General features: G+C 42.3%; 1 pseudogene; it reads left to right on the forward strand.

The window, feature by feature from the left end:
* The first annotated feature begins 5,445 nt into the window (after positions 1-5,445).
* On the forward strand, positions 5,446-21,230 carry LOC120652108 (annotated as a pseudogene).
* Positions 21,231-21,666: the final 436 nt, after the last annotated feature.

Genomic DNA, 21,666 nt, shown 5'->3' on the forward strand with positions numbered 1-21,666 from the left:
TACAAAGTCTAACTGATTAGCACGATGAATCTTTTAAGCTTAATTAGTCCATCATTGAATATTATTTGTCAAGTAACAACGAAATATGCTACAGTACCAAAACCAATAATTTTTCACCAACTAAACAGGACCTGCTATGTGATTAGTATATATTTGCCTACTCTAGACATATATGGACTCTATACACACACACTGCATGCCTTGCTTTTGTAATTACTTGCTTCTGCCAATCGAGGAGGTCGGATTGAACTGATCGATTACCATTACTACACATGACATGCTTGCCCAAACACGGTATAGCAGAACCGACTATATTAGACCGAATTAAGTACACTAACCATTATATTTAGAACTAGTGCGGTTTACATACTTTTAAAACAGCATAATCCTAATAGTATGTCGGATAAATCATGATTCGACCACAGTAATCATGGATTGAGATATAGCCCGGAAGTCTTGCATGAAGATGAGCATAGATGACACAAGCATATAGAAATTCTCCAATTAAATTACAACATAGAATCTTACGACTAAAAATTTAAAACACACTTTTAATGGAGTTCAACATGCATCGGAAATTAAAATAGGAGTTCGATTTAAAACAACATAAACTAATTGAATCAACAATACAAGGTGAGCTTCACATCTTGCCCACCGATGTGTTGCCAACCTGGCCAAACTTCAAGGAGGAGACGGGAATCACTCAATAGTCCAGCCAAGAAGAAGAGGATTATCAGTCCAAGGCACACAGATCTCCTCCAAGTCAGCGGTAACACAACCTGAGGTTTTGGGTCACACCAACAACAACCCTGAGTATACTAATACTTGTAAGGCTTATCCGATTATGGACTAAACTTAGCCGACTCCTAACTATGCAATGCTTTTGGCTGTTGGTTTGTTTTGCCAAAAAGCGACTGGAATAGATCCTTACTTTCAATATTTAAGTGTGGTGATCCAAACGACATTTATAAACTTACAATGGATACCTGCTAATCACATGAAACACTCACACCACAACGGCAACATGTGGCAACTTTTCCTATTGTCACCTCGATAGCTGAAGCACGCCTGCTGAAATCCGGGTGAGGATCTCCACACGGTGAATCCAAGTGAACTCGGTGAGCCCAAGGGCGACTACAACACCTGCCATCATTCCACTCCGAGAGTAGCTTGTCGTGATTTAAAGTACCATTTGCAAGTCAGGTACATCAGTTTACTAGTTTCCAATTTCCCAGCATATGATTAGTACCATTCAATACTTGACCAACACTGTTAACAAATGAATGAACCTTGACCAACACTATTAACAAATGAATGAACCTTGACCAACACTATTAACAATGAATGAACCTTAACTAACATAGATGGGGCCATCTCAAAAATTTTTTACATCAACCTGACCAACAATAAACTTCCCGTTCGGACTCCATTTTTTCATCAAGGAAAATTACCAAGCACTTTCACCATAGATAACAAGATCATATATTTCGCGAGTGACAGGAGATCACTCGACTTCTACCAAATTCCTAATTAGCAAAGCATTTCTATTGACTTATGCATACAAAACATTTCTAACGATCTATGCATACTAGTAAGGACTCATAGGTACCTAGGGAGAATTATACATACTAGGTTTCCAAACAACACCAAGAAACGTAAATGCACAGTACATTAAAAAAAAGAAATATTGCATAGTTTTCAAGATAGGTTTTATGCTCTGGGTTTGCCTTGCAGCTCAACAGGGTTCATAGCTTCTAGGCCTTGGCCTACTCTACTTGCACTTGCTCCTAATTGTGCTCCAAGTCTTGCTCAACCACTAGCTTGTAGACTAAGTTGCTCATTGTGCCTACATGAATGAAGTGATGCAATGGAAGTATTAGAACAATAGTGCAACGATATGATGCATGAGTGCTCTTGATGCAATAATGCAGTGCACTAAAAAGAAAAGACATGACTCGGCAATCATTTACCGAACTAACAAAGCAAACAAACTCATAAAGAAAATGATTTGGGTGCTGGTGTGAGAGTTTTGGTATCAAATTTATTTTAGAATGAAGTGTTTCCTTCAATTAAACCTTACTAAAGTTGTTTAAAAGACTAGGCACACACATAAAGTCACAAGGAGTAAACTAAAGATTTTATTTAACTAACGAGAGATTAAAACAAAGTAATATCAAAGTGAAACACATTCTGATCTTAATTGCAATAACATAAAAGGCAAACTGAACCAAGTAACTTGCTCAAAATACTCATGCAGAAAATAATTTACTTAGCAGCAACACCAAAAAGGAGAAACTATAACTATGAACTAAACATTTGCAAAAACTTAACATGCAGCCATAATCTGGTAACAAAAATAAACCAGCATGATAGGCTACTGATAAAGCATGCAACAAAATTTACCAACAATTATTAACAATAGAAACTATTTATTTTACCCTTAGCAAGAGAAATTAAAAAATAAAAGTAATCTGCTGCATAAATTTTATAGTTTTTGGACAAATAGAACTATCGAAACTAATTAAACGTTATTAAGCACAAATCAACCTCTAGTAGGGGTAAACAAGAAATTTCACAAGCACATGCATTTTTCCCCAAAATATTGAGACCTAACAGGCTAACAAAACTAGGTTTGCTTTTTTAGTATTTTTTTTCCTTGATTTTTTATGAAATTTGCAAGATTTTTGAGCCGATTTAAACATTTGTCATACTACAGGTACCAGGTTGGGTCGACCACGGCCGGTTGGACTTTAACCGGCCGTGGCTGTTGGACTTTAACCGGCCGTGGCTGTTGGACTTTAACCGGCCGTGGCTCGCCGGTGGCTCGCTAGTTGGCAAAGGAGATGGCACGAGAGGCACAAAGTACGTCGAGGCGGACCCGTTTTGGGGCCTCGCGCGGTTCCTGGCCAGCCGTCGGCGTGCAGGTCGGTCCGGCCACGACAGCGTGGGACCGTTCTGCACACTCGCATGATGGGGAGAAGGCAGGAAGGGCAAAGGAGCAAAAGGAGAGGCGAGGGGTGCTCTACCACGTCACCAAAGGAGAGAAAGGTAGAAGACAGAGAGGTGACTGAGTCAAATGAAGTTTGACTAGCAAAAACTTCAAATTTCATATTTCAACTTAAAAAATAGTCAAAATAAAAGTTGTAGAGAAAAAAAATCTACAAGATTGGTGTTGGATTAAAGTTGATTTGAGCTTTGGATTTAGGAGAAAAGTGGTTAAAGCTCGGCCAAGGTTTAAAATCAGACTCAGGAAAATAGAGGTTTGATCGGATTTTTACTGCAGTTTTGAACCACTGAACAAAATTTTCACAGCAAAGGAAGTTAACCACATCGAAGTACTGACATTGTACTGCAAGTTTTACATTGGCCAAAAATTAAATGTTTAGATAAAATAATTTAATTATTAACATGCCTCAGCCTCAAATATGGTTAAAATTTCAGCATAAAATACTTATGAGCATAGAGTTCTAACAACTGGGTTAAGTATGTAATTAGCAAGAATTGCGCGCGCCCACACACACACTTAATTTGAATGCATGTCATGGCATAAAAATGGAAACATAATAATGCATATGTGAGTAATGACAATGACATTGTCTATGCCTATTATAGCGACTAAAGCAAAAGATTACGTCCGGGGTGTTACACACAGCCACACCCAAAGTGAGTGTGTGACGAGCCTTTTCACAGGTCGTCCTCGTCCGAGGATGCATCAGCTGCCCCCACCCCCCGGGGACCCACGAGAGCATTATTAATTTAATACTCCGGTCAATGGTCGTCGTTGTCTAAATTTCGCCATCCTCTGGTCCTAATAGGAGCCAATGGGATGAATGGCTGCTCCAGCCAAACTAGGCATTTCACATTTGAGGATTTGCCCAATAGCACAAACAAAAACGACAGGGTGAGCACGGAAGAGCCATTAGCATTCTAGTAACAGTTAATTAGCTAGGAGTTGAATTTATTCGGCGATCTATCAATCGGTTCAACCGTCCTTACAAAAACGACAGGGTGAGCACGGAAGAGCCATTAGCATTCTAGTAACAGATAATTAGCTAGGAGTTGAATTTATTCGGCGATCTATCAATCGGTTCAACCGTCCTTATAGGTACAACTTCCGGGACTCCACGTCGTACAGGGACTTGGCAGTAGATCCTCTTGGTAGTTGGTACAGCTCCTTGGATCCGCGCGTACTCAACCTCGGCGAGTCTCCGTACTACCTCCGTTGGAAATTGTAGTTTGTTTAATTTTTTAACTCTAAATTTGACCACTCATCTTTTTCAAAAAAAATTATAAATATTATTAAATTTGAGTCATTCTTGAAGATCTTGTATTAATAAAACAACCCACAACAAAAGAAATGGTATTTTACACAAATTTTTGAATAAGACGAGTGGTCAAATTTGAGGTAAAAAAATCAAACGACCTACAATTTGGAACGGAGAGTAGTTTAGAATTGAAGACAAACACATGCAAAATCGATGAAGAAGCTAGCTGCTAAACCTTTTCTCCACGATAAAGTTGCAAGCCAACAATAAAAAGATAAGGCTAGTCATATTTAAAGCATTTTTCATATTACACCCAACGCAAGAACAAACTTCTTTTCCTTACAAAGTATTATTTGGATTATCCTATTTTCTTCAATACCTTTATTATCTCTAATAGTTTTTAAACCATTTTTATGGTATAGGAAAAATAAAGATTAATTTTATTAAAACTTTTACCTATTTTAAACATTAGAAAAAGATTAGCCAATTTAATTTTTTAGATAAATCCAAACTATTTTAGCGAAATAATTTTTTCTTACATCATAGACACATAAAAATTTTACTAATAATTATACATAAAATTTACTCAACTATAAGACCTAAAACAATTTACAAACTAATTTGAAAGATAAAAAAATTATTCTAAGAGAAAAAGTAATTATTTGAAAGGTTTAGTGCAGTAAGAATCATGGACGGCCCAAATTTAGTCCGAAATAAATTGTCCTTTAACCGGCCCAATCTTGTTGCTGGCCCAAAGTATTCTAGGCCCACAAGCACATACCTCTTCCCCAACTCGACGCCCGGTCCCCCTAAAAAAGAAACTTGACGCCCGGACACCCCTCCAAAAAAAAAACTCGACGCCCAGACGCACGCCGCCGGCAACTGACGCTCACCGGCTGCGCTCGGGGTTCTCGCCACCAGCCAGCCGTTGGTGCGTCGACCTCTGTACCCATCCGTCTCGACTTCGATCGGTTTCTTCATCCATTGCTGAGTTGAGTTACCCACGAACTGGGTTGTTTCACGAGTTTTGCTTTGCTGGCTGCACGCGTCTTTGCCTGCTGCCGTAGCGCCGTGTATCCAACTGATCCATTCCATCCATACACTGGCTCGGATTAGGTTCTTCAGCCATCGAGATCAATCTGTCAAGGAAAATTCCGGGGATTCTTGGGCTAGCGCGGCGATGGAGGAGTGGATTCGGCAAGCTGAGATCTGGGTAGGCCAAGCGGAGAGCTGGATCCGTCAGCAGCCCCCTGAGCAGATCTACGTTGCAGCTGTGGCGATTGCCGTCACAATCCTGGTCCTTACCGCAGGTGTCGTATCGAGCCTAATTTCCTGTTGCCCTGCAATGCGTCCTCGGTTCAGCCTGAACCGTTGAGGGGAACAAGATCGTCTAACTTCACCCGAAATGACTGCACGACGCAGTCACGCCATCCGTGCCGTCAGCTAAGAATCGGAGGATGCAACTTAGAGCTGCAGGCCTGTCCGCCGCACTCCTCTACTATCTGGGCCTTGGCCCAATAACAAGTACATCCGTCGCTCGCCTTTTGGCGCTGTTTTTTTTTCCTTCTTGGCGCGAGCTCCGTCTCTTTTCCCGCGAGAGAGGGTTTCGGCGGCGTCGGAGTCGGCGATCGGCTTTTCCGCGAGCATGAGAGTGAGGCGATTGGCTGCTGCTGGAGTTGTGTCACCATGAACATGCTCGCAGGTGTGGATTCCGTCTCTCCATGTGTCTTTAGATTGCATCAATATTCTTCTAATTTGTTTGCCATCCTCCCATCCAGTCACCTCGTGTTAGACTTGATTGAAGAAACATCAACTTGCGTTCATCAGAAAATAGAATCAGGATATGTGAGATGGAAGAAAAGAGGTGTGTAACCCATGCTTGCTTCTTTCTCCCTCGTACAATCTGATATATTTTGGCTGCTTATTATACCACCACCAAATTAAATATCTGTTTGCTGTAGGGATGGATTTTCCCCAAATTTCTTATCTCAAATTGGCATGGAATTCTGTAGTACAGATGAGGCTTGGATGTTTTGGGTTAGCTATGGTGGACAAAAAGTTTTCGAGGTTAGAAAAAGGTACTCAAACAAAAGAAAATTGGATGGAAAGATTAGGTCGTGCAGATTTGTTTGTGCTAATGAGGGTCACAGGTTGAAAGACAAAAGAGATTATCTAATAAAGTGTCCAAGAGCTGAAACTAGAACAGATTGCCAAGTTCGCATGGGTCTCATACTAGACCGGGATAAGGGAAATTGCAAAGTCACTGAGCTGATTTTGGAACACAATCACGCCCTTCAGTTGCCACAAACCTCACATTTGTTGGTGTCTCAAAGGAAAATTTCAGAGCTACAAGGTTTTGAAATCGAGACTGCTGACGATGCAGGAATTGGGCCCAAAGCTGCCCATGAGTTGGCTTCCATTCAAGTTGGTGGCTCACTTAATCACAGTTACACTCTTAGAGACCACAAGAACTATTTGAGGGCCAAACGCCAACGTGAGATGGCATATGGTCAAGCTAGAAGCATGCTTATGTATTTTCAAGAAAAGATTGCTGAGAACCCGTCATTCCAATATGCATTGCAAATGGATCGGGAAGAACAAATAGCTAACATTTTTTGGGTTGATGCTAAAATGCTCACTGACTATGCATATTTTGGTGATGTAGTCAGTTTTGATACTACCTTTGGAACAAACAAGGAGAGTAGGCCTTTCGGAGTATTTGTTGGGTTCAATCATTTTAGGGAAACTGTGGTTTTTGGTGCTGTTCTCATGTATGATGAGACATTTGAGTCATTCAAATGGCTATTTGAGACCTTTCTAAAAGCACATAATGGCAAGCAGCCTAAAATAATATACTGATCAAGATGCAATAATGGGAAAAGCTATTAAGGAGGTCTTTTTAGAAGCTTAGCATGGTTTGTGCACTTTTCACATTATGCAAAATGCTGTTAAGCATCTAGCTGAAGCTGACGATGACGAATCATGTACTCGAAAGAGAAAGGCCAGCAAGAGAGCAAGAAAGGCCAGCAAAGAGTAAGGCCAGCAAAGAGGAAGGCCAGCAAGAGAGCGAGATGGGAAAAAGCTGAAGCTGAAGAGAGCGAGAAAGAACCAAGTATTCTCGCAGATTTTAGTGCATGTATGTATGAGTATGAAGATGAAGCAACATTTCAAGAAGCATTTAACATCATGAGGACAAAGGCCAGCAAGCAAACTTGGTTGGATAGTATATATAAGGTAAGAGAGAAATGGGCTGAATGTTATATGAGTAATGTGTACACATTAGGGATGGGGAGTACACAATTGAGTGAGAGTCTAAACAGTGACTTGAAGCGGCATTTCAAATCAGATTTTGATATCATTCGCTTTCTTAAGCATTTTGAAAGGGTCGTGGAATTTAAAAGAAATAAAGAATTGGAAGCTGAATTTGAATCAAGTAAAAAAAATACCAAGACTCAAAATGAAGACACCTATGCTAATCCAAGCTAGCAAGCTGTACACACCAAAGATTTATTAAGCTTTTTCCTTTCAAAAAAAGATTTATGAATCTTTCCAATGTGAATATGAGAGGTCCATGGCAGCAGTGACCACGACATTGGATGGCAAAAATGAATATCTTGTAGCAATTGGGAGTCTTGATGAAAATTTTACCCTTAAGGAGTACAAAGTTATTGGTGATCCGGCAAACCAAACCAGCACATGTAGATGTGGGCAGTTCAATAGAATCAGAATATTGTGTGGCCATGCTCTAAAAGTTCTTGATTTGATGAATATCAAGTCACTCCCGAAACAATATATATTGAAGCGATGGACCCGAGAAGCACGCAGTGGGACAGTACAAGACAACCATGGCCGAAACATCACAGAGGATCCAAAATTAGATAATATGCTTCGCTACAAAAATATGACTCGCAAACTTCTTAATTTGGCACATCGAGCTGCGAGTCATCCACGATGTGCCTTATTAGTAACCAATGCACTTGACATGGTTAGCAAGAAAGTCGAAGAAGAACTCACAGGTTTTCCTAGTGCAATGGATCCAACCAATGTTCCCACGAATAATTCTCCCCCAATCGATCTGTTGAGTACAGCAAGTCTAAAAAAAAGGAGGTGGAAACTAAAACCTCAAAGCGTAAAAGAAATTGGCTTGACAAGAAACGCAAAGTTGCAAAGAAGGGAGGTAAGAAAAAGGAAAATGGCTCTAAGGTACGTGATAACAGAAAATATATTTGATTCTCTTTCACTGTGTTCAATGTGGGAATATGTTCAATTTTATTTCTTTTGTTTGAAGGAACAAGAAACTGCAAAGAAGGGAGGTAAGAAAAAGGAAAAGGAAGTAGCAGTACATGAAACAACAGCAGTACAAGACACTGCAATAGTGCAAAATATTTATCCTAGTACTTCTTTACCCATGGAAGAAATGTCTGAACCATATATGGCCATCAATACCGTCTCTCAGATGTTGACGGTAATATTTCAAATCAGTACATCGGTTTTCTAAACCATACATGGCATAAAAACATTATCTCAATTATTTTTTGAATCTTTTATTTCGCAGGTGCCAATCACAGATGATGTTATTGCTGATTTCTAGTAGTATGGATATCTTTTGTCATCGATGTGCAATCTGAATATCTTTTGCAAGTTTAATTTGTATGACTTTCTTTTGCAATCTGAATATCTTTTGCTACCATGTATGTATGTTTACTGAAATGAGCGCATCTGAAGCTCTTTTTCAAACAAGACATGATCATTATTATGCAACAATCTGTACATCCAGTCATTCACTTGGGTAATTCGGTAATCACATTCTCAAATTTCTAGTCACAATATCACTCTACAATCTCACAGTTCTATCTAACGACTCTGCTCTAAAACTATCAACAGCTCTGCTATTTACATTACTGTCTGAACAACTGAACAACCTGATATGCAGAACTGCAGAACCATGGCTGCCCTTCCCCTTGGAATCCTGAAGCACATGGAGAAGGATGGAGTGTTGGTGGTGCTGCATCAGTTGCGGCCATGTTGCATGGATGGGCGCTATCTGCCGCATCGTGTACCTCTATGCGGAGCAGTCGGAGGGGAAGAAAGGTGCGGACCACAGAGGACGACACCTACCCATGGGCGGTGGTGCGGACGATGGAAGCGAACACTCAGCGATGAGAGCGGCAGCGCGGCGCATGGAGGCTAGGAGCAGCACGGCACGTGGCAGGTAGCAGCTAGCTGTGGCGCGAGCACACGGCGGCTACCGGCGGCGCGGTGCTAGATGTCGGCGGCGGCGGCGCTCAAGTGCTCCGGGGCTGCGACTCAACGAGCTGTGGAGAGCATGGGCTATAGTTGGGCCGGATTAGCAGGCCGTGAGTGCATAAATTATTGACGGATGCTGGCAGACGTGCGATCTTCAGCCGACGGCTCAGATGGCGTGACAGCGTCCTGCAGTCGTTTCACGTGAAGTTAGACGATCTTGTTCCCAAAGGTGTAATGAAGAATGGAAACCACCGACGCCTGAATTCTTCAAGATCAACTTTGATGCTTCTTATCACCAGAACACTGGTACTGGCGGCTGGGGATGTGTAATAAGAAACAACAGAGGAGATATTTTGGAAGTGGGGTTTGGAAAGCTGCAAAGGCTTTCAAGTCCTCTGCATGCAGAAGCGGTAGGAGCGCTGCGCAGTGTGGAGCATGCTGCCCAATTGGGAATGACTCACATTATTATGGAGACAGATGCAACAGTTCTTGGTGAAGCGCTTAGATCATTTGCTTGGGATAGGAGTCCGTACGGGGCTTTGTTCAGACAAACGCAAGATTTGTTGTACTATGTAACCGAGTAGCAGATAGTTTGGCTGCCTATGGTGCTAGTTTGGTTGAGGATGCTTTAGATGTATTCTTGGTCGATGCACCAGATTCTGTAATTCCTTTGGTCTCCGCTGACAAACCTGGAGCTAATGTTTAATGGAATGTTATTTCCATTCTCAAAAAAAAAACCTTTAGTTGCTGTATTTAGTTGGTGTAAGTGTGTAACACTGTAACCCACTAACCCACGATGCACCCAAGAACATCCGGAAGGTGGCATTGCAATTAAATACATGCCTTTTAGGTAACTGCTAGGGTGAAGCGCAATTTCCTCTTCCTTACAGGAAAGGTTATAATTGTAGATTGCAGCTGGCTCAGCTTTTCTATCTGCCTTAGATGTTGCTATTGGCAAATATGTTTGTTTGCACAGTTAGCTGCAGTATGCTGTCACAGAGTTCATATGCCATTGAAGTGTGACTATGACCATGCCCTGTATCCTAAGGTAACCATTCTAGACAATGACGAAGATGTTATAATCTGTGTAACCTAGCAACGACTGACCGATTGCTAAGAGAGCAATCCATAGTGGACTTTTGATTAGTCAAGAAACAACACAATTTTTGGTATGCATGTATGTATGCACTAGCCCATCTGTGTACTGTAGTGAGTATTTATTAGTTTTGTAAGTATGATTCTGCTCAGAAGGGAGGGAGTGGAGAACAGAATTTTTTGGCTTTTGTTGACCTTTTGTTTTCAGTCTGCCACAAGTTGTGTCCAGTGTAGATTGAACTAACAGAACTTGAACCCATGGTTTTATTAATATGGGCAGGTTTGGGCTTAGAAAATTTTAATGCTCTTAGATGATATATTGATATATAAAGGCTCTTAAACATTAAGCTATATGATGATGACATGTATGGTTTCATGAAACCAATAGGGTATTTGCTTGGAGATAACTTGTTTTAAATATATGTGAAGTGTCCTCGTGTCTGATCTGTATGCCTGTTACATTACTTGTTAAGGTTTCGGCTGTTGTGAGTAAGCAATACGTGTGCTGTTTTATTCCCCCTCAGCTTCTTGTCTGAAATCTTCGAAACCGAACACCATAGTGCTATCTGGGTTCAGTGGAAGTGGCAAAACTACTCTTTTCTGCCAGATAATTTCCTTTTATTTTTTGTTATCTCTGTGATGTTTAGGGTCTTGCAAGCAAAGAGCAATGAAAAATATCTAATTTGTAAAAATGATATCGTCCAAGTTCCATTTCACGAATTACGGTTCAAAAGAATAGCGAATGGCCTCCTAGCTCGACTTTGTTTCTGCTTGTTATGGTTATGGTGATTGGACTTGGTTTGACTGAATATGATGCCATCTGAATTCTACTTAACCATTAAAAAAATAATTGATTTTCTTTCTTTAAATTTGGATTTATTTTGGCATATACCTATGTAATGAATAGTTGAGTACCATCTTTTGCTTCCATGCTAATTCTGCCATTCTCTCCCTGTCAGCTTCGGGATGGATCACCACATCAAGGAACTGTGACTTCAATGGAAGAAAACAACGATACATTTGTGCTGAACTCAGAGAAGGAAAGAGTAAGGCAATTTTAAAGATAAATCTTTCTGACACGTTAATGTGAAAGAAATAAGTGGCAGCACTTTTTACTTTTTTATACACAAACTTGTACTTGCTAACTGCAACTCTTATTCTTTGCGCAGAAAGGAAAAGTGAGACCTGTGCATATTGTTGATGTTCCTGATCATGCAAGGCTCAAACCCAAGCTTGATGAAGTCCTGCCACTACTACAGAACATAGATATTGTAACACACTTTTGTAACACATTCATCATTGTGTTGCAGAGAAGTTTAATAGTAACACAAAACTATGTGTTACTGATGAGTGTTGTAACACATAGTACATGTTCTACGAAATTGTGTTATAGAAAATATTTATTGTAACACAAAAGTTATGTTACATCTAAAGTGTTACAAGATAGTAGTATCTAGTAACATATACAAAACAATGTTACAATTTAAGTGTTACAAAGAAGCGCTTCGAATTTTTTTTTCCTTTCACTAAGTGCCATTAATGTGATGACACTAGATAGCTTCACGAGTAGAGTAGACGATGGGGGTATAACGAGGGATTGAGATTCGGTGACATTGAGTCACTAATGTGTGGGACCCGAAGATGTGGGTCCCACATGTCAGTGACTCAATGTCACCGAAAATGTCATCATGAAATGTCGGGGGGTGTTCTTCGAACGGGTTGGGTGGAGGGGGCGCCGGGGTGGATGCACTTGGTCGGGGGCGCTGGGTGGTGGCGTCATGGATGCCCGTTGTTCGTCGAGCAGGCCCGGCTACTGAAGCAGGTGCGTGCAATAGAGGGTATGTGCAGGTTGGTAAGAAAAAAAATTACTTTTTATCACAAACAATCTCGAACATATAATTTCTATGGGTCTATCTTCATCCCACCTCCCTCGATCCTGACACGTTCATCAAAGGTGAGGGGTTAGTGGGGGCCGATATAGGTGACAAACATTTCAGTTATTTTATATCGTTATGATATATATAGGTACTTTTTCATATAGACCATCTCAATAGTTTATTATTTTCATAGCATAGAAGAGAGTTCAACACTTTCTTGCATGATTTCGTTAAACGGAAATCATTTTTAATATTTAACAATTGCAATTATTTTCCACGCAATGTATAGCAGAAATATCTACACCACGATAAAAAGAAGTAAAACAGCTTTTTGGTTCGGTGTTTGACCAGGTCATGTATGTGTGCCAAATTTTGTTTTCAGGTGTGTCAGATCGATCACCGCTGCCTAATCTTCCCCGCGCCTCTCCGCCTGCCGCGGCGACGCCATCCCCAACTGTCTCCCCCGCGCGCCTCCGGCGGTTCCATGACCGACGCCCTACCCAGGGCGGGCCCAGTTGAATTCAAGGGTATTCAACTGAATACCCATTATTTTTGGCATAAAACTTTGTATATGTGTTGTATTCCATGTATATGATTCAAAAAAAATAAGAACTCCACAGTATAACAGGCCTACCGTCTCTCCTTCTCTTGTTCAAGCCCAAAAATAATAGTAAGTCCATCTCCTCACCCTCCCCACTTGCTGTCCCAAAATACGGTCCATATCAGCACCTGATCCATCCTGTAGTATTGCCCCCTTACAAGACCGAGTAGCCACCCAGCACCCTTTCGCCCAGGAATCCTAGACAGGCGGTGCGCAGCGGCGGACCCTTGCCGGCGGCCAGACTGCGGCGAACGAGGAACGGGCTGACGGCGGCAGTTAGTCGTGGCCCGAGCCTAGGCCGTTGCGGCTCCGGCACTCCGCTTGCCGGGAGGCGGCTCCGAGTAGACCGGCTAGGCGCATAGGCATCGGGCGCATGGCGTGGGGGCACCAAGCTACCAGCCCCTCTTGCCTGCAAGCTGCTCGGCGCGGAGGCGCCACGCCCAAGCACCACGCACAGCCTAGTGCCCAAGGCCGCAAGGACGGTGGGCGGCAGCATCGCGAGTCTAATGTTTCATGCTTTGTTAATAAACCCTTGTAATAGGTGAATAGTTGTGAATTTGTGGTGAATCGTTAGCAATGCAGTGAGCAAAAAATGTTTGTGATAAACTGATGGCGAATTTGCGTTAAATTTTTAGAGAAGAATGGTAGTGCCACCACTAATTCTTGATGAGGTCTTTTTTTTTGGAAAGGATAGCAATGGATTATGTGATATGAGTCTATATTTGAGGCTATCAAAAAAAGTCTTTGAAAATTTTGAATACCCATGCTCCAAATCCTGGGCCCGCCCCTGGCCCTACCCCGCGCCTCCACCTTCACCTCTCCACCGTGCCGCCTCCGATGCCGATGATAACCCGCCGCGTGCGCGGCCCCGCGCGTGGATCCAAAACCGCCACCGCCACACCCGGCCTCCTCGCCTCCGGCCGCCGCCACACCCGGGCGGCGCGCCCCATCGGGGCCGTGCGTCTGCTGCCGCCTCGCCTCCCGTGCCCGTGAAGACCGAGGAGCCCGGGCCGTGGCCACCGCGGCCCCCCTTCCGCGAGTTCTGAAAGTTCGGCGCCCCCTGCCCGGAGCCGTACTTTCTAGGAACATCGTTGCGCCGGAGAGCCCGAGCGACTGGGGCCCCGGCGAACGCAAGCAGTAGCTCCACTTCCACATGGTCCAGGACCTGAAGGTGATTCGCGGTGGCATCATTAGCTGAGGGTGACAAAAATCTCCACCTGATGTTCCCCAGGAGCATATAGATAGATATAACAAGGATAATAGATACTTGCTGGCACAAAATTGGTGCATTCATGCATACTCGATGTTTAAATTAGCATCTTGTTAATATGATTCTGCAAACACTTCCTTTGTAGATTGTTTCGTTTTCTCTGTTACAGTACAATTTTATTAGTGGAATCACATCTTCTGATAATGAATTTGTTAATCTCCCTGATGATATAGGATTAGTTTTTGTTTAAAATAAATGATCAAGGGGTTTGTTTCATTTTCTCTGAAGAAAAGCATGACTTCCTCGAAGTCTTCCCTATATATTTTGTTAGTAAAGCATGTTAAGTTTAAGCAAGCTGCCACTGACATTTACTTCCTCTGATTTGGTGTACTCGTTAGACCACATCCTGCCATTTGGAGTCTGGACCACGGATGGCTGTTGTCTACCTTGTGGCCCTCACTTTTTTGCTTTTCCAGCTATGCTCTGTTTTTCATTAACCTTGTTCAATAATTCTTTTGATATTTATTCACTGCACATGTCAAAAGAATTAAATTCTATTTTTCTCACATATCTGTTGAGAAAACCTGTAATTCTGTATCATTACCTACTGTTTCACACATCGTAATGAGACGCATAGACGTCCATATATCTTTGTGTATATGTAGGTAATTCTGGGTCCCTTCCTATGTTGTTGCCTGATCAAATCTGAAAGCTAAAGCATCTCAGTGTGCTAACTCTGGCATAATCAACTAAGGTGCAAATTCTTACTAACCCTATGTAATACTTGTAGCAATCATCTATATCATCTCTTTCTTTGAATACAAATTGATGCTTATTTGTGGCCATCAAGCATGTGAATGACACTTATTCATCTAACATGTTTGTTATCTAGGGTTTTAGTTCTCATTGTTCTTCCAAGGGTAAATAGTTCAAGGTTTCTATTTATTAAGCTTCTCCTATTGTTCTATATATCTGCAGTCCACCAGGTCATGTGGATTTTCCAGCAGTAGAGACAAATTATTTTATTAGGGACCTTCTTTATATGCATGTTAGAACCAGCTACCCAAAGAGAAAAATAATCCTACCTCCACACGGTGACCATTTTGAGTGGATTGGTTTTCTGCCAAGCAGACTGGGCAGTTGGGTTCTATCCCCCGCCCTCCCTGCCTCCCTCCCTCCCTCCCTCCCTCCCTTCAACTCCCAGCTTGCCTCCATCTCCAAGATTTTTCAGAGAACATCCTCACTAAAATCTCCCATTGTAGTGTGAGTACCAGCACTATCTTTTCCATTCGATCTGACCCTACTAGTACTGAAAGACCCAGCCATTCTCAAAGATCGGCTTGCTTTCAATTCTTGCAGATTCAGTGCGCCCTACCTCATATTGACCTCTATTTAACCCTAGCCCATTTTGGTCTATATCTTGGCCTAGAATCAAGTGGTGATTCATTGATTTTGGTAGGTACTTTTGTTTCCTTGTACAATGCACATTTGCTGCTAATTTTCAGTGTCATCATGTCTTTCTTATGTGGTATATATGTCTATATCCGGTGATTGGATATAAATTTTAGATGTAAACAAAATCTGTGTATACTAATCGTGATGATGACTTGAAATAAATCATGTGGGACATTGAATTGGAGATATAGCATGTGCCATTTAATTTGGATGCCTAGGGTTACAGACAGTCCACTCATTCTAAAATAATTTGAGTCTGAATCATACAAGATGAGCCATTAGTAATGCCCATGACTGGTTACAACATCATTGGTGATGCCCATGCCAAAGGAGCACCCATTTGTGTATGTTATGACTATCTTAATTTTACAACTAGCTTTCTCTACGTAGACTGAAAATGATCAATGTTACACCTACCTTTTCTCTATGCAGGTTGAAATGATCAATGGTTGAGTTATATATCTGAATGTGCACAAGAATGGATCAAGGAGCAATGGATTTGAAGATTATTCCATATTCATGTTTCAAATTCATTTCAACTAGTCCAGACTTGTACAATTTGGTCTATAGAATCATGTCCTTATGTAAATATACTATTACATTTTGTGAACGAGTAGTATGTTTCCTTCAACTCCGCCTATGCTGACTGGAAGACTCTCTCTCCTGAGTCGTCTCAACATAGCCGGTCCCAAGCCCGGGTAAAGAAGGAGGGTTGCGTTAGGTTTTGGCAAACCAGCATAAAAAATGCCACTCTAATGGATTTGAAACCCACAAGAAACTCGTTGGGGCGTAACCCTCTTAGCGACGCGCTACATCGGAACCCGGGTGTGGTGATAAATGGGCAAGGGCCGGGTCGCCATCCCCCCAAGGGCGCGTCGTATCATGACCTGGGTACGATGATAAGTGAGCAAGGGTCGGGTCGTCACCTGAATGGCGCGCTACATCTACGCCCGGGTGTAGTGAAAAATGAGCAAGGGTCTTCGCACTTCCCTCGACGGGTGCGAAGGGTAAGGAAGCTAGCCGAGCCAACTAGGATTCGTATAGGTAGCTGGAACGTAGGGTCCCTAACGGGTAAGTTGCGAGAGCTAGTTGATGTAGCAATTAGGAGGCGTGTAAATATTCTATGCGTTCAGGAGATTAAATGGAAGGGCCAGAAGGCGAAGGAGGTTGAGGATACTGGCTTCAAGCTTTGGTACACGGGAGCAACTCCGGGTAGGAATGGTGTAGGCATCTTGATTGATAGGAGCCTTAAGGATGGAGTCGTAGAGGTTAGAAGGCAAGGCGACCGGATTATCCTAATCCGGTTGGTAGTTGGAGATTCAGTTTTGAATGTGATCAGTGCCTATGCCCCTCAGGTAGGCCTTAGTGAGAGCACCAAGATGCAGTTCTGGGAAGATCTAGATAGCATGGTTAGTACCGTGCCTACCAGCGAGAAACTCTTCATAGGAGGAGATCTCAACGGCCATGTGGGTGCGACTAATGTAGGGTTCGAGCGAGTGCACGGGGGTTTTGGGTATGGTAGCAGGAGTCAAGAGGGGGAGGATGTGTTGAACTTCGCGTTAGCCTACGACTTGTTGATAGCGAATACCGTGTTTAAGAAGAGGGAATCCCATCTTGTGACGTTTCGTAGTGGACAACACTCGAGCCAGATCGACTTTATCCTTACTAGGAGGGAGGATAGACGTGATTGCTTAGATTGTAAGGTGATACCTGGGGAGTGTGTTGTCCCTCAACACAAGCTTGTGGTGGCGGATTTTTGTCTTCGGGTACGTGTCCACTGGGACAAATGTGCCAAGATTGCGAGAACAAAGTGGTGGAAGCTTAGAGGGGAAGCGGCACAAGCGTTTAAGGAAAGGATGCTAGGTGAGGGGCCTTGGGAAGAAGGAGAAGACGCAGATGACATGTGGCTAAAGATGGCAACATGTGTTCTGAAGGTGGCCTTAGAGGTGTTTGGCGTGAGTAGGGGAGGCAAACAGGAGGGGAAAGACACCTGGTGGTGGAACGACGAGGTGCAAAGGGCTATTAAGGAGAAGAAGGAGTGTTTCAAGCGCCTCCATCTTGACAAGAGTGCAGCCAACATCGAGGGCTATAAATTAGCGAAGAGGGTTGCAAAGCGAGCTGTGAGTGTAGCAAAGGGTAAGGCGTATGATGACCTGTATCAGCGGCTAGGCACGAAAGAAGGGGAGAAGGACATTTATAGGATGGCTAGGATCCGCGAGCGGAAGACAAGGGACATCAACCAAATCAAATGCATTAAGGATGGGACAGATCGACTGCTAGTGAAGGATGAGGAGATCATGGATAGATGGAGAGAGTACTTCGACAAGTTATTTAATAGAGAGAGTGAGAGCCCTACCCTTGAGTTAGATGACTCTTTTGACGATACCAACAGACGTTTTGTGAGGAGAATTCAGGAGGCAGAGATTGGGGAGGCTTTGAAGAGGATGAAGAGAGGTAAAGCGATGGGTCCTGATGGTATTCCCATTGAGGTGTGGAGATGCCTAGGAGATAGAGCAATAGTATGGTTAACTAAGCTTTTTAATCTCATTTTTCGGTCAAACAAGATGCCTGAAGAATGGAGGAGAAGTATATTAGTACCTATCTTCAAAAACAAGGGTGATGTTCAAAGTTGTACTAACTACCGTGGAATTAAGCTGATGAGCCATACGATGAAGCTTTGGGAGAGGGTTATCGAGCATCGCCTAAGAAGAGTGACAAGTGTGACCCAAAATCAATTTGGGTTCATGCCTGGAAGGTCAACCATGGAGGCGATTTTCTTAATACGACAATTGATGGAGAGATATAGGGAGCAGAAGAAGGACTTGCACATGGTCTTCATTGACCTTGAGAAGGCATATGACAAGGTACCAAGAAATGTCATGTGGTGGGCTTTGGAGAAGCACAAAGTCCCAACTAAGTACATTACCCTCATTAAGGATATGTACAAGGATGCGACGACGTTTGTCCGAACATGTGATGGCAACACCACTGACTTTCCTATTAACATAGGCCTACACCAGGGGTCAGCATTGAGCCCTTATTTATTTGCTTTAGTGATGGATGAGGTCACAAGGGATATACAAGGTGAGATCCCTTGGTGTATGCTCTTTGCTGATGATGTGGTGCTAGTTGACGAGAGTAGGGCAGGGGTTAATAGGAAGTTAGAGCTGTGGAGACGCACGTTAGAGTCGAAAGGATTCAGACTTAGTAGGACCAAGACCGAGTACATGATGTGCGATTTCAGCGCGACTAGGCATGAGGGGGGAGACGTTAGTCTAGATGGCCAAGTGGTGGTCCAGAAGGATACTTTTCGGTATTTAGGATCGGTGCTACAAAAGGATGGCGACATTGATGAAGATGTTAGGCATAGAATTTCAGCTGGCTGGTTGAAATGGCGGCAAGCTTCTGGCATCCTTTGTGACAAGAGGGTGCCACAAAAGCTAAAAGGCAAATTCTATAGGACAGCAATTCGTCCGGCGATGTTATACGGTGCTGAATGTTGGCCTACAAAAAGGCGACATGTGCAGCAACTGAGTGTAGCAGAGATGCGGATGTTGCGGTGGTTTTGCGGGCACACAAGGAGAGATAGAGTCCGGAACGAAGTTATTCGGGATAGGGTCGGGGTGGCACAAATTGAGGAGAAACTTACTCAGCATCGGCTGAGATGGTTTGGACATGTCCAACGAAGGCCTCCTGAGGCGCCGGTGCGTAATGGGGTTCTTGAGCGGGTCGATAATGTAAAGAGGGGTAGAGGTAGACCTAAACTGACGTGGGATGAGTTGGTTAAAAGAGACCTTAAGGATTGGAATATCTCTAAAGAGATAGCTTTGGATAGGAGCGCTTGGAGACTAGCTATCAATGTGCCTGAACCTTGAACTTTTTTCTTTCGGGTTTCATCTCTAGCCTACCCCAACTTGCTTGGGAAAAAAGGCTATGTTGTTGTTGTTGTTGTTGTTGTTGTATGTTTCCTTCCTACAATCAATACAACTTCCCGTGATGATTGAAACTTTTGGTTATTCTCATTGTGCAGTATGTAATGTTCCCTCAAAAAATCTCTATGTCAACGTTATATCACATATGCAAGTGTATAATATTTATTTTTATTCCAATTTTTGAATGTGTTACAGTAGGTAAAGCATGTGTTACAAACCATATGTTCCTAAAATTCAATAGATTGTTCTCACATAGTGTTACTACCATAATTGGAAAGTATTACTAGAGTTTTAAAAAATGTTACAAAAGAGGATCATTGTAACACTTAAGAAATGTTCCATTAGAGTAGTAATTGTGTTATTGAGTAGTAACACTTTTTTGGATGTAAAAGAACACATTTATTGTGTTCCATTTGATCAAACTATAGTAACATCAGCTATAGTAACGCTAAAAGGATGTGTTACTATGAGAATTAGTAACACTTTTATAGAGATACAGTAACCCAATTTGGTGTTACTAAAGCCACGTTGTGTAGTAGTGTGCCTAAAGCAGCTGGGGTTGTTTTTGTTGTTGACGCTCAAGATTTCTTGTCTAGCATGCAAGCTGCTGCAGAGTAAGGATTCTGTTTTTAGTATAAAAAAAAAGTATTGATGTTTATTTGACTGTTTTCTTCCCTTCAATTGCATGCTCGATTGAAATTAGCACTGTAACTAGTAGCATGATATCTGGCTTTGTCCTATCCTATCATTTCATTAATAAAGTTGGTATTGTGTTACCATATCATGGTCTTTGTTGTAGGTACCTGTATGACACTCTGACGAAGGCCTCTGTAGTGAAGAAAAAGGTTATTCTGCAACAAGACAGATAAAGTTACCGCTCACTCAAAGGAATTCATTAAGAAGCAGTTGGAAAAGGAGATGTATGAACTACTTCCAACATTTAAAGCACTAGTATAGTTATAAGGCATCAACCTGGTGTGTCATTTAACTAAATGATATGATATGTGATTTCGGCCTAGATTTTATTGTGCACCTTCAGTATGTCCAATCATTTTTTTATTTAGATTTGAAGTGAACCACAACCATAGCCATGTGCCCATGTGGGCTAACTTGGTGAACTTCTGCTGATTTTTTCCACGTTGTAGAAACAAGCTTCGGGAATCAAGGAACGCCATATCATCAGCTGACATCTCTGATGAAGTCAAGCGTGGGGTACCTGGAGAGGCCTTTAACTTCAGTCAATGCCAGAACAAGGTGACAGTTGCTGAAGGAGCTGGTTTGACTGGTAATGTTTTGGCTGTTGAGCCATTCATTCGCGAATATGTGAAGGCGTATTAGATTTCATTGGATCTTTAATCTGAGCTGTGAATGATTCACTTGATCACAACCCACACCTTCATAGCTTCTGCTGACCTTGTTGGGTCCAATACATCTTCTGTTGATTCTGCTGAGTGCTGACCTTGTTAGTGGGCATTACATTTTGCTAACTCCTGATGAGAGTTGGATATGCAAATACAGCCTGTTAATGCGCTTTGGCTGATTATCTCAGTGCTGTGTTTGTTCCCAGTTTTAACCTTTGGCTGCCTAATTCGGGAAACCTAGAGTGCAAAGGCTGGCGCTGCCACCCTTGCACGCTTCCCAGCAATCTGTTTGCTGTCAGAAATTTTTTTTGCGAAGGAATCTTGCCAATTTGAAGTACTAAATGAAGTCTATTTGCAAAAATTTTTGCACAGATGGGTTGTAAATCGCGAGACGAATCTAATGATGCTAATTAATCCATGATTAAGCAATAATTAGCTGATGGTTACTGTTAAAGCGTGAATGTAAATGAACAAGATTTGGGAACAACCGTTGCTTTCATTGATCTCTGAAACGTATTTATACAAGTGAAGGGGTGTCACGAAGGGACACAACTATTCCCAAAGGACATGACACAACTGTTCCCAAAGGACATGCCCTTTGGGAGTAAACTAACTGTCTAATC

Source organism: Panicum virgatum, chromosome 9K (assembly GCF_016808335.1).
Source record: "Panicum virgatum strain AP13 chromosome 9K, P.virgatum_v5, whole genome shotgun sequence".
Taxonomy (NCBI): Eukaryota; Viridiplantae; Streptophyta; class Magnoliopsida; order Poales; family Poaceae; genus Panicum; species Panicum virgatum.